The sequence below is a fragment of the Taudactylus pleione genome, unplaced genomic scaffold, assembly GCF_031769625.1.
Source record: "Taudactylus pleione unplaced genomic scaffold, aTauple2 ptg000070l, whole genome shotgun sequence".
NCBI classification, from domain to species: Eukaryota; Metazoa; Chordata; class Amphibia; order Anura; family Myobatrachidae; genus Taudactylus; species Taudactylus pleione.
Window position 1 is genome coordinate 16,871,922 of NW_028284472.1, and position 12,910 is coordinate 16,884,831.

The window sequence follows — 12,910 nt, forward strand, 5'->3', positions numbered from 1 at the left end:
TGTCTCTACTCAACTAGCCTTGCTCAGATTGAGGGGTATGTATTCTAAAACATCATAAAAAAATGTCTCCCTACAGTCCTTAATTGTGTACCACAAATTATGTCACTAAATCTGCATACTTAAAATAGGACTTGCACCAAATATCAGCAAGAGGAAGACTCAGATATAGCTGTTTTTGCATTTGGGAGAACTATTGTAAATATCTGACACTCCTTTGCCACTCTATGTATTCTACAAGTGCTACAGTCGAACCAAGCGCTTAAACTGCCAGGGGCGTGGTGACGCAATGGATAGCGCGTTAGACTTCTAGTTGGTTGTAGTTATTCAAAAGTTGTTGGCTTGAGTCCCTCCAGAGTCGTTCTTTAGTTTTAAATGCAAATATTTAGGATTTACATACAACTTTTCATAACAATATGACTGGAGATTGGAGATCCTTATACTACATAAACAATATAATGATCGGTTGTTGACTGGAAAGTCCCTTTCGAAGTTAGATCACAAGTTACAATGTAATTTCAGATTCCTTTAAACCAGTAATTGGTGTTTTGAAAAATTACATTGTATCCGCATACTTAAAATAGGACTTGCACCAAATATCAGCAAGAGGAAGACTCAGATATAGCTGTTTTTGCATTTGGGAGAACTATTGTAAATATCTGACACTCCTTTGCCACTCTATGTATTCTACAAGTGCTACAGTCGAACCAAGCGCTTAAACTGCCAGGGGCGTGGTGGCGCAATGGATAGCACGTTAGACTTCTAGTTGGTTGTAGTTATTCAAAAGTTGTGGGCTTGAGTCCCACCAGAGTTGTTCTTTAGTTTTAAATGCAAATATTTAGGATTTACATACAACTTTTCATAACAATATGATTGGAGATTGGAGATCCTTATACTACATAAACAATATAATGATCGGTTTTTGACTGGAAAGTCCCTTTCAAAGTAAGATCACAAGTTACAATGTAATTTCAGATTCCTTTAAACCAGTAATTGGTGTTTTGAAAACACTTTTGTCTCTACTCAACTAGCCTTGCTCAGATTGAGGGGTATGTATTCTAAAACATCATAAAAAAATGTCTCCCTACAGTCCTTAATTGTGTACCACAAATTATGTCACTAAATCCGCATACTTAAAATAGGATTTGCACCAAATATCAGCAAGAGGAAGACTCAGATATAGCTGTTTTTGCATTTGGGAGAACTATTGTAAATATCTGACACTCCTTTGCCACTCTATGTATTCTACAAGTGCTACAGTCGAACCAAGCGCTTAAACTGCCAGGGGCGTGGTGACGCAATGGATAGCGCGTTAGACTTCTAGTTGGTTGTAGTTATTCAAAAGTTGTGGGCTTGAGTCCCACCAGAGTCGTTCTTTAGTTTTAAATGCAAATATTTAGGATTTACATACAACTTTTCATAACAATATGATTGGAGATTGGAGATCCTTATACTACATACACAATATAATGATCGGTTGTTGACTGGAAAGTCCCTTTCGAAGTTAGATCACAAGTTACAATGTAATTTCAGATTCCTTTAAACCAGTAATTGGTGTTTTGAAAAATTACATTGTATCCGCATACTTAAAATAGGACTTGCACCAAATATCAGCAAGAGGAAGACTCAGATATAGCTGTTTTTGCATTTGGGAGAACTATTGTAAATATCTGACACTCCTTTGCCACTCTATGTATTCTACAAGTGCTACAGTCGAACCAAGCACTTAAACTGCCAGGGGCGTGGTGGCGCAATGGATAGCGTGTTAGACTTCTAGTTGGTTGTAGTTATTCAAAAGTTGTGGGCTTGAGTCCCACCAGAGTCGTTCTTTAGTTTTAAATGCAAATATTTAGGATTTACATACAACTTTTCATAACAATATGATTGGAGATTGGAGATCCTTATACTACATAAACAATATAATGATCGGTTTTTGACTGGAAAGTCCCTTTCAAAGTAAGATCACAAGTTACAATGTAATTTCAGATTCCTTTAAACCAGTAATTGGTGTTTTGAAAACACTTTTGTCTCTACTCAACTAGCCTTGCTCAGATTGAGGGGTATGTATTCTAAAACATCATAAAAAAATGTCTCCCTACAGTCCTTAATTGTGTACCACAAATTATGTCACTAAATCCGCATACTTAAAATAGGATTTGCACCAAATATCAGCAAGAGGAAGACTCAGATATAGCTGTTTTTCCATTTGGGAGAACTATTGTAAATATCTGACACTCCTTTGCCACTCTATGTATTCTACAAGTGCTACATTCTAACCAAGCGCTAAAACCGCCATGGGCTCTGTGGCGCAATGGATAGTGCATTGGGCTTCTAGTTGGTTGTAGTTATTCAAAGGTTGTGGGTTCGAGTCCCACCAGAGTTGTTCTTTAGTTTTAAATGCAAATATTTAGGATTTACATTCAACTTTTCATAACAATATGATTGGAGATTGGAGTTCCTTATACTACATAAACAATATAATGATCGGTTTTTGACTGGAAAGTCCCTTTCAAAGTTAGATCACAAGTTACAATGTAATTTCAGATTCCTTTAAACCAGTAATTGGTGTTTTCAAAACACTTTTGTCTCTACTCAACTAGCCTTGCTCAGATTGAGGGGTATGTATTCTAAAACATCATAAAAAAATGTCTCACTACAGTCCTTAATTGTGTACCACAAATTATGTCACTAAATCTGCATACTTAAAATAGGACTTGCACCAAATATCAGCAAGAGGAAGACTCAGATATAGCTGTTTTTGCATTTGGGAGAACTATTGTAAATATCTGACACTCCTTTGCCACTCTATGTATTCTACAAGTGCTACAGTCGAACCAAGCGCTTAAACTGCCAGGGGCGTGGTGACGCAATGGATAGCGCGTTAGACTTCTAGTTGGTTGTAGTTATTCAAAAGTTGTGGGCTTGAGTCCCACCAGAGTCGTTCTTTAGTTTTAAATGCAAATATTTAGGATTTACATACAACTTTTCATAACAATATGATTGGAGATTGGAGATCCTTATACTACATAAACAATATAATGATCGGTTGTTGACAGGAAAGTCCCTTTCGAAGTTAGATCACAAGTTACAATGTAATTTCAGATTCCTTTAAACCAGTAATTGGTGTTTTGAAAAATTACATTGTATCCGCATACTTAAAATAGGACTTGCACCAAATATCAGCAAGAGGAAGACTCAGATATAGCTGTTTTTGCATTTGGGAGAACTATTGTAAATATCTGACACTCCTTTGCCACTCTATGTATTCTACAAGTGCTACAGTCGAACCAAGCGCTTAAACTGCCAGGGGCGTGGTGGCGCAATGGATAGCGCGTTAGACTTCAAGTTGGTTGTAGTTATTCAAAAGTTGAGGGCTTGAGTCCCACCAGAGTCGTTCTATAGTTTTAAATGCAAATATTTAGGATTTACATACAACTTTTCATAACAATATGATTGGAGATTGGAGATCCTTATACTACATAAACAATATAATGATCGGTTTTTGACTGGAAAGTCCCTTTCAAAGTAAGATCACAAGTTACAATGTAATTTCAGATTCCTTTAAACCAGTAATTGGTGTTTTGAAAACACTTTTGTCTCTACTCAACTAGCCTTGCTCAGATTGAGGGGTATGTATTCTAAAACATCATAAAAAAATGTCTCCCTACAGTCCTTAATTGTGTACCACAAATTATGTCACTAAATCCGCATACTTAAAATAGGATTTGCACCAAATATCAGCAAGAGGAAGACTCAGATATAGCTGTTTTTGCATTTGGGAGAACTATTGTAAATATCTGACACTCCTTTGCCACTCTATGTATTCTACAAGTGCTACATTCTAACCAAGTGCTAAAACCGCCATGGGCTCTGTGGCGCAATGGATAGCGCATTGGACTTCTAGTTGGTTGTAGTTATTCAAAGGTTGTGGGTTCGAGTCCCACCAGAGTTGTTCTTTAGTTTTAAATGCAAATATTTAGGATTTACATTCAACTTTTCATAACAATATGATTGGAGATTGGAGTTCCTTATACTACATAAACAATATAATGATCGGTTTTTGACTGGAAAGTCCCTTTCAAAGTTAGATCACAAGTTACAATGTAATTTCAGATTCCTTTAAACCAGTAATTGGTGTTTTGAAAACACTTTTCTCTCTGCTCAACTAGCCTTGCTCAGATTGAGGGGTATGTATTCTAAAAAATCATAAAAAAATGTCTCCCTACAGTCCTTAATTGTGTACCACAAATTATGTCAATAAATCTGCATACTTAAAATAGGACTTACACCAAATATCAGCAAGAGGAAGACTCAGATATAGCTGTTTTTGCATTTGGGAGAACTATTGTAAATATCTGACACTCCATTGCCACTCTATGTATTCTACAAGTGTTACAGTCGAACCAAGCGCTAAAACAGCCAGGGGCTCTGTAGCGCAATGGATCGCGCATTGGACTTCTAGTTAGTTGTAGTTATTCAAAGTTGTGTGTTCGAGTCCCTCCAGAGTCATTCTTTAGTTTTAAATGCAAATATTTAGGATTTACATTCAACTTTTCATAACAATATGATTGGAGATTGGACATCCTTATACAGGTACTACATAAACAATATAATGATCGGTTATTAACTGGAAAGTCCCTTTCAAAGTTAGATCACAAGTTACAATGTAATTTCAGATTCCTTTAAACCAGTAATTGGTGTTTTGAAAACACTTTTGTCTCTACTCAACTAGCCTTGCTCAGATTGAGTGGTATGTATTCTAAAATATCATAAAAAAATGTCTCCCTACAGTCCTTAATTGTGTACCACAAATTATGTCACTAAATCCGCATACTTAAAATAGGTCTTGCACCAAATATCAGCAAGAGGAATACTCAGATATAGCTGTTTTTGCATTTGGGAGAACTATTGTAAATATCTGACACTCCTTTGCCACTCTATGTATTCTACAAGTGCTACAGTCGAACCAAGCGCTTAAACTGCCAGGGGCGTGGTGGCGCAATGGATAGCGCGTTAGACTTCTAGTTGGTTGTAGTTATTCAAAAGTTGTGGGCTTGAGTCCCACCAGAGTCGTTCTTTAGTTTTAAATGCAAATATTTAGGATTTACATACAACTTTTCATAACAATATGATTGGAGATTGGAGATTTTTATACTACATAAACAATATAATGATCGGTTGTTGACTGGAAAGTCCCTTTCAAAGTTAGATCACAAGTTACAATGTAATTTCAGATTCCTTTAAACCAGTAATTGGTGTTTTGAAAAATTACATTGTATCCGCATACTTAAAAAAAGACTTGCACCAAATATCAGCAAGAGGAAGACTCAGATATAGCTGTTTTTGCATATGGGAGAACTATTGTAAATTTCTGACACTCCTTTGCCACTCTATGTATTCTACAAGTGCTACAGTCGAACCAAGCGCTTAAACTGCTAGGGGCGTGGTGGCGCAATGGATAGCGCGTTATACTTCTAGTTGGTTGTAGTTATTCAAAAGTTGTGGGCTTGAGTCCCACCAGAGTCGTTCTTAGGTTTTAAATGCAAATATTTAGGATTTACATACAACTTTTCATAACAATATGATTGGAGATTGGAGATCCTTATTCTACATAAACATTATAATGATCGGTTTTTGACTGGAAAGTCCCTTTCAAAGTAAGATCACAAGTTACAATGTAATTTCAGATTCCTTTAAACCATTAATTGGTGTTTTGAAAACACTTTTGTCTCTACTCAACTAGCCTTGCTCAGATTGAGGGGTATATATTCTAAAACATCATAAAAAAATGTCTCCCTACAGTCCTTAATTGTGTACCACAAATTATGTCACTAAATCCGCATACTTAAAATAGGATTTGCACCAAATATCAGCAAGAGGAAGACTCAGATATAGCTGTTTTAGCATTTGTGAGAACTATTGTAAATATCTGACACTCCTTTGCCACTCTATGTATTCTACAAGTGCTACATTCGAACCAAGCGCTAAAACCGCCATGGGCTCTGTGGCGCAATGGATAGCGCATTGGACTTCTAGTTTGTTGTATTTATTCAAAGGTTGTGGGTTCAAGTCCCACCAGAGTCATTCTTTAGTTTTAAATGCAAATATGTAAGATTTAAATTCAACTTTTCATAACAATATAATTGGAGATTGGAGATCCTTATACTACATAAACAATATAATGATCGGTTTTGACTGGAAAGTCCCTTTCAAAGTAAGATCACAAGTTACAATGTAATTTCAGATTCCTTTAAACCAGTGATTAGTGTTTTGAAAACAGTTTTGTCTCTACTCAACTAGCCTTGCTCAGATTGAGGGCTATGTATTCTAAAACATCATAAAAAAATGTCTCCCTGCAGTCCTTAATTGTGTACCACAAATTATGTCACTAAATCCGCATACTTAAAATAGGACTTGCACCAAATATTAGCAAGAGGAAGACTCAGATATAGCTATTTTTGCATATGGGAGAACTATTGTAAATTTCTGACACTCCTTTGCCACTCTATGTATTCTACAAGTGCTACAGTCGAACCAAGCGCTAAAACTGCCATGGTCTCTGTGGCACAATGGATAGCGCATTGGACTTCTAGTTGGTTGTAGTTATTCAAAGGTTGTGGGTTCAAGTCCCACCAGAGTCGTTCTTTAGTTTTAAATGCAAATATGTAAGATTTAAATTAAACTTTTAATAACAATATGATTGGAGTTTGGACATCCTTATACTACATAAACAATATAATGATTGGTTATTGACTGGAAAGTCCCTTTCAAAGTTAGATTACAAGTTACAATGCAATTTCAGATTCCTTTAAACCAGTAATTTGTGTTTTGAAAACAAATTTGTCTCTACTCAACTAGCCTTGCTCAGATTGAGGGGTATGTATTCTAAAACATCATAAAAAAATGTCTCCCTACAGTCCTTAATTGTGTACCACAAATTATGTCACTAAATCCGCATACTTAAAATAGGACTTGCACCAAATATCAGCAAGAGGAAGACTCAGATATAGCTGTTTTTGCATTTGTGAGAACAATTGTAAATATCTGACACTCCTTTGCCACTCTATGTATTCTACAAGTGCTACAGTCGAACCAAGCGCTTAAATTGCCAGGGGCGCTGTGGCGCAATAGATAGCTTGTTATACTTCTAGTTGGTTGTAATTATTCAAAAGTTGTGGGCTTGAGTCCCCCCAGATTCATTCTTTAGTTTTAAATGCAAATATTTAGGATTTACATTCAACTTTTCATAACAATATGATTGGAGATTGGAGATCCTTATACTACATAAACAATATAATGATCGGTTTTTGACTGGAAAGTCCCTTTCAAAGTAAGATCACAAGTTACAATGTAATTTCAGATTCCTTTAAACCAGTAATTGGTGTTTTGAAAACACTTTTGTTTCTACTCAACTAGCCTTGCTCAGATAGAGTGGTATGTATTCTAAAACAACATAAAAAAATATCTCCCTACAGTCCTTAATTGTGTACCACAAATTATGTCACTAAATCCGCATACTTAAAATAGGACTTGCACCAAATATCAGCAAGAGGAAGACTCAGATATAGCTGTTTTTCCATTTGGAAGAACTATTGTAAATATCTGACACTCCTTTGCCACTCTATGTATTCTACAAGTGCTACAGTCGAACCAAGAGCTTAAACTGCCAGGGGCTCTGTGGCCCTATGGATAGCGCATTGGTCGTCTAGTTGATTGTAGTTATTCAAAGGTTGTAGTTTCGAGTCCCACCTTAGTCGTTCTTTAGTTTTAAATGCAAATATTTAGGATTTACATTCAACTTTTCATAACAATATGATTGGAGATAGGAGATCCTTATACTACATAAACAATATAATTATCGGTTGTTGACTGGAAAGTCCCTTTCGAAGTTAGATCACAAGTTACAATGTAATTTTAGATTCCTTTAAACCAGTAATAGGTGTTTTGAAAAATTAAATTGTATTCGCATACTTAAAATAGGACTTGCACCAAATATCAGCAAGAGGAAGACTCAGATATAGCTGTTTTTGCATTTGGGAGAACTATTGTAAATATCTGACACTACTTTGCCACGCTATGTATTCTACAAGTGCTACAGTCGAACCAAGAGCTAAAACAGCCAGGGGCTCTGTGGCGCAAGGGATAGCGCATTGGACTTCTTGTTGGTTGTAGTTATTCAAAGGTTGTGGGTTCGAGTCCCACCAGAGGCATTCTTTAGTTTTAAATGCAAATATTTAGGATTTACATTCAACTTTTCATAACAATATGATTGGAGATTGGAGTTCCTTATACTACATAAACAATATAATGATCGGTTTTTGACTGGAAAGTCTCTTTCAAAGTTAGATCACAAGTTACAATGTAATTTCAGATTCCTTTAAACCAGTAATTGGTGTTTTGAAAACACTTTTCTCTCTGCTCAACTAGCCTTGCTCAGATTGAGGGGTATGTATTCTAAAATATCATAAAAAACTGTCTCCCTACAGTCCTTAATTGTGTACCACAAATTATGTCAATAAATCTGCATACTTAAAATAGGACTTGCACCAAATATCAGCAAGAGGAAGACTCAGATATAGCTGTTTTTGCATTTGGGAGAACTATTGTAAATATCTGACACTCCTTTGCCACTCTATGTATTCTACAAGTGCTACAGTTGAACCAAGTGCGTAAACCGCCTGGGGCTCTGTGGCGATGGATAGCGCATTGGACTTCTAGTTGGTTGTACTTATTCAAAGGTTGTGGGTTTGAGTCCCACCAGAGTTGTTCTTTAGTTTTAAATGCAAATATTTAGGATTCACATACAACTTTTCATAACAATATGATTGGAGATTGGAGATCCTTATAGTACATAAACAATATAATGATCGGTTTTTGACTGGAAAGTCCCTTTCAAAGTTAGATCACAAGTTACAATGTAATTTCAGATTCCTTTAAACCAGTAATTGGTGTTTTGAAAACACTTTTCTCTCTGCTCAACTAGCCTTGCTCAGATTGAGGGGTATGTATTCTAAAACATCATAAAAAAATGTCTCCCTACAGTCCTTAATTGTGTACCACAAATTATGTCAATAAATCTGCATACTTAAAATAGGACTTGCACCAAATATCAGCAAGAGGAAGACTCAGATATAGCTGTTTTTGCATTTGGGAGAACTATTGTAAATATCTGACACTCCTTTGCCACTCTATGTATTCTACAAGTGCTACAGTTGAACCAAGTGCGTAAACCGCCTGGGGCTCTGTGGCGATGGATAGCGCATTGGACTTCTAGTTGGTTGTACTTATTCAAAGGTTGTGGGTTTGAGTCCCACCAGAGTTGTTCTTTAGTTTTAAATGCAAATATTTAGGATTCACATACAACTTTTCATAACAATATGATTGGAGATTGGAGATCCTTATAGTACATAAACAATATAATGATCGGTTTTTGACTGGAAAGTCCCTTTCAAAGTTAGATCACAAGTTACAATGTAATTTCAGATTCCTTTAAACCAGTAATTGGTGTTTTGAAAACACTTTTCTCTCTGCTCAACTAGCCTTGCTCAGATTGAGGGGTATGTATTCTAAAACATCATAAAAAAATGTCTCCCTACAGTCCTTAATTGTGTACCACAAATTATGTCAATAAATCTGCATACTTAAAATAGGACTTGCACCAAATATCAGCAAGAGGAAGACTCAGATATAGCTGTTTTTGCATTTGGGAGAACTATTGTAAATATCTGACACTCCTTTGCCACTCTATGTATTCTACAAGTGCTACAGTTGAACCAAGTGCGTAAACCGCCTGGGGCTCTGTGGCGATGGATAGCGCATTGGACTTCTAGTTGGTTGTACTTATTCAAAGGTTGTGGGTTTGAGTCCCACCAGAGTTGTTCTTTAGTTTTAAATGCAAATATTTAGGAGTCACATACAACTTTTCATAACAATATGATTGGAGATTGGAGATCCTTATACTACATAAACAATATAATGATCGGTTGCTGACTGGAAAGTCCCATTCAAAGTAAGATCACAAGTTACAATGTAATTTCAGATTCCTTTAAACCAGGAATTGGTGTTTTGAAAACACTTTTGTCTCTACTCAACTAGCCTTGCTCAGATTGAGGGGTATGTATTCTAAAACATCATAAAAAAATGTCTCCCTACAGTCCTTAATTGTGTACCACAAATTATGTCACTAAATCCGCATACTTAAAATAGGACTTGCACCAAATATCAGCAAGAGGAAGACTCAGATATAGCTATTTTTGCATTTGGGAGAACTATTGTAAATTTCTGACACTCCTTTGCCACTCGATGTATTCTACAAGTGCTACAGTCGAACCAAGCACTAAAACAGCCAGGGGCTCTGTGGCGCAATGGTTAGCGCATTGGACTTCTAGTTGGTTGTAGTTATTCAAAAGTTGTGGGTTCGAGTCCTTCCAGAGTCATTCTTTAGTTTTAAATGCAAATATTTAGGATTTACATTCAACTTTTCATAACAATATGATTGGAGATTGGACATCCTTATACAGGTACTACATAAACAATATAATGATCGGTTATTGACTGTAAAGTCCCTTTCAAAGTTAGATTAGAAGTTACAATTTAATTTCAGATTCCTTTAAACCAGTAATTGGTGTTTTGAAAACACTTTTGTCTCTACTCAACTAGCCTTGCTCAGATTGAGGGGTATGTATTCTAAAATATCATAAAAAACTGTCTCCCTACAGTCCTTAATTGTGTACCACAAATTATGTCATTAAATCCGCATACTTAAAATAGGACTTGCACCAAATATCAGCAAGAGGAAGACTCAGATATAGCTGTTTTTGCATTTGGGAGAACTATTGTAAATATCTGACACTCCTTTGCCACTCTATGTATTCTACAAGTGCTACAGTCGAGCCAAGCGCTTAAACTGCCGGGGGAGTGGTGGCGCAATGGATAGCGCGTTAGACTTCTAGTTGGTTGTAGTTATTCAAAAGTTGTGGGCTTGAGTCCCACCAGAGTCGTTCTTTAGTTTTAAATGCAAATATTTAGGATTTACATACAACTTTTCATAACAATATGGTTGGAGATTGGAGATCCTTATACTACATAAACAATATAATGATCGGTTGTTGACTGGAAAGTCCCTTTCGAAGTTAGATCACAAGTTACAATGTAATTTCAGATTCCTTTAAACGAGTAATTGGTGTTTTGAAAACACTTTTGTCTCTACTCAACTAGCCTTGCTCAGATTGCGGGGTATGTATTCTAAAACATCATAAAAAAATGTCTCCCTACAGTCCTTAATTGTGTACCACAAATTATGTCACTAAATCCGCATACTTAAAATAGGACTTGCACCAAATATCAGCAAGAGGAAGACTCAGATATAGCTGTTTTTGCATTTGGGAGAACTATTGTAAATTTCTGACACTCCTTTGCCACTCTATGTATTCTACAAGTGCTACAGTCGAACCAAGCACTAAAACCGCCATGGTCTCTGTGGCACAATGGATAGTGCATTAGACTTCTAGTTGGTTGTAATTATTCAAAGGTTGTGGGTTCAAGTCCCACCATAGTCGTTCTTTAGTTTTAAATGCAAATATGTAAGATTTAAATTCAACTTTTCATAACAATATGATTGGAGATTGGACATCCTTATACTACGTAAACAATATAATGATCGGTTATAGACTGTAAAGTCCCTTTCAAAGTTAGATTACAAGTTACAATGCAATTTCAGATTCCATTAAACCAGTAATTGGTGTTTTGAAAACACTTTTGTCTCTATTCAACTAGCCTTGCTCAGATTGAGGGGTATGTAATCTAAATCATCATAAAAAAATGTCTCCCTACAGTCCTTAATTGTGTACCTTAAATTATGTCACTAAATCCGCATACTTAAAATAGGAATTGCACCAAATATCAGCAAGGAGAAGATTCAGATATAGCTGTTTTTGCATTTGTGAGAACAATTGTAAATATCTGACACTCCTTTGCCACTCTATGTATTCTACAAGTGCTACAGTCGAACCAAGCGCTTAAACTGCCAGGGGCACTGTGGCGCAATAGATAGCTTGTTAGACTTCTAGTTGGTTGTAATTATTCAAAGGTTGTGGGCTTGAGTCCCTCCAGATTCAATCTTTGGTTTTAAATGCAAATATTTAGGATTTACATTCAACTTTTCATAACAATATGATTGGAGATTGGAGATCCTTATACTACATAAACAATAGAATGATCGGTTTTTGACTGGAAAGTCCCTTTCAAAGTAAGATCACAAGTTACAATGTAATTTCAGATTCCTTTAAACCAGTAATTGGTGTTTTGAAAACACTTTTGTTTCTACTCAACTAGCCTTGCTCAGATAGAGTGGTATGTATTCTAAAACAACATAAAAAAATGTCTCCCTACAGTCCTTAATTGTGTACCACAAATTATGTCACTAAATCCGCATACATAAAATAGGACTTGCACCAAATATCAGCAAGAGGAAGACTCAGATATAGCTGTTTTTCCATTTGGAAGAACTATTGTAAATATCTGACACTCCTTTGCCACTCTATGTATTCTACAAGTGCTACAGTCGAACCAAGAGCTTAAACTGCCAGGGGCTCTGTGGCCCAATGGATAGCGCATTGGTCGTCTAGTTGGTTGTAGTTATTCAAAGGTTGTGGGTTCGCGTCCCCCCAGAGTCTTTCTTTTGTTTTAAATGCAAATATTTAGGAATTACATTCAAGTTTTCATAACAATATGATTTGAGATTGGACATCCTTATACTACATAAACAATATAATGATCGGTTTTTGACTGGAATGTCCCTTTCAAAGTTAGATCACAAGTTACAATGTAATTTCAGATTCCTTTAAACCAGTAATTGGTGTTTTGAAAACACTTTTCTCTCTGCTCAACTAGCCTTGCTCAGATTGAGGGGTAT

At 36.0% G+C, this 12,910-nt stretch overlaps 5 non-coding genes across 5 annotated transcripts; all 5 read left to right on the forward strand.

The window, feature by feature from the left end:
- The first annotated feature begins 3,863 nt into the window (after nucleotides 1-3,863).
- On the forward strand, nucleotides 3,864-3,949 carry TRNAR-UCU (transfer RNA arginine (anticodon UCU)). Its single transcript is given in 2 exon segments — nucleotides 3,864-3,900; nucleotides 3,914-3,949. It is a non-coding gene; the product is annotated as a tRNA-Arg (tRNA).
- A 2,046-nt stretch (nucleotides 3,950-5,995) lies between these two features.
- Nucleotides 5,996-6,081, forward strand: TRNAR-UCU (transfer RNA arginine (anticodon UCU)). The gene is given in 2 exon segments: nucleotides 5,996-6,032; nucleotides 6,046-6,081. It is a non-coding gene; the product is annotated as a tRNA-Arg (tRNA).
- A 471-nt stretch (nucleotides 6,082-6,552) lies between these two features.
- TRNAR-UCU (transfer RNA arginine (anticodon UCU)) lies at nucleotides 6,553-6,638 on the forward strand. The gene is given in 2 exon segments: nucleotides 6,553-6,589; nucleotides 6,603-6,638. It is a non-coding gene; the product is annotated as a tRNA-Arg (tRNA).
- A 1,483-nt stretch (nucleotides 6,639-8,121) lies between these two features.
- Nucleotides 8,122-8,207, forward strand: TRNAR-UCU (transfer RNA arginine (anticodon UCU)). Its single transcript is given in 2 exon segments — nucleotides 8,122-8,158; nucleotides 8,172-8,207. It is a non-coding gene; the product is annotated as a tRNA-Arg (tRNA).
- A 2,140-nt stretch (nucleotides 8,208-10,347) lies between these two features.
- On the forward strand, nucleotides 10,348-10,433 carry TRNAR-UCU (transfer RNA arginine (anticodon UCU)). Its single transcript is given in 2 exon segments — nucleotides 10,348-10,384; nucleotides 10,398-10,433. It is a non-coding gene; the product is annotated as a tRNA-Arg (tRNA).
- The last annotated feature ends 2,477 nt before the right edge of the window (nucleotides 10,434-12,910 follow it).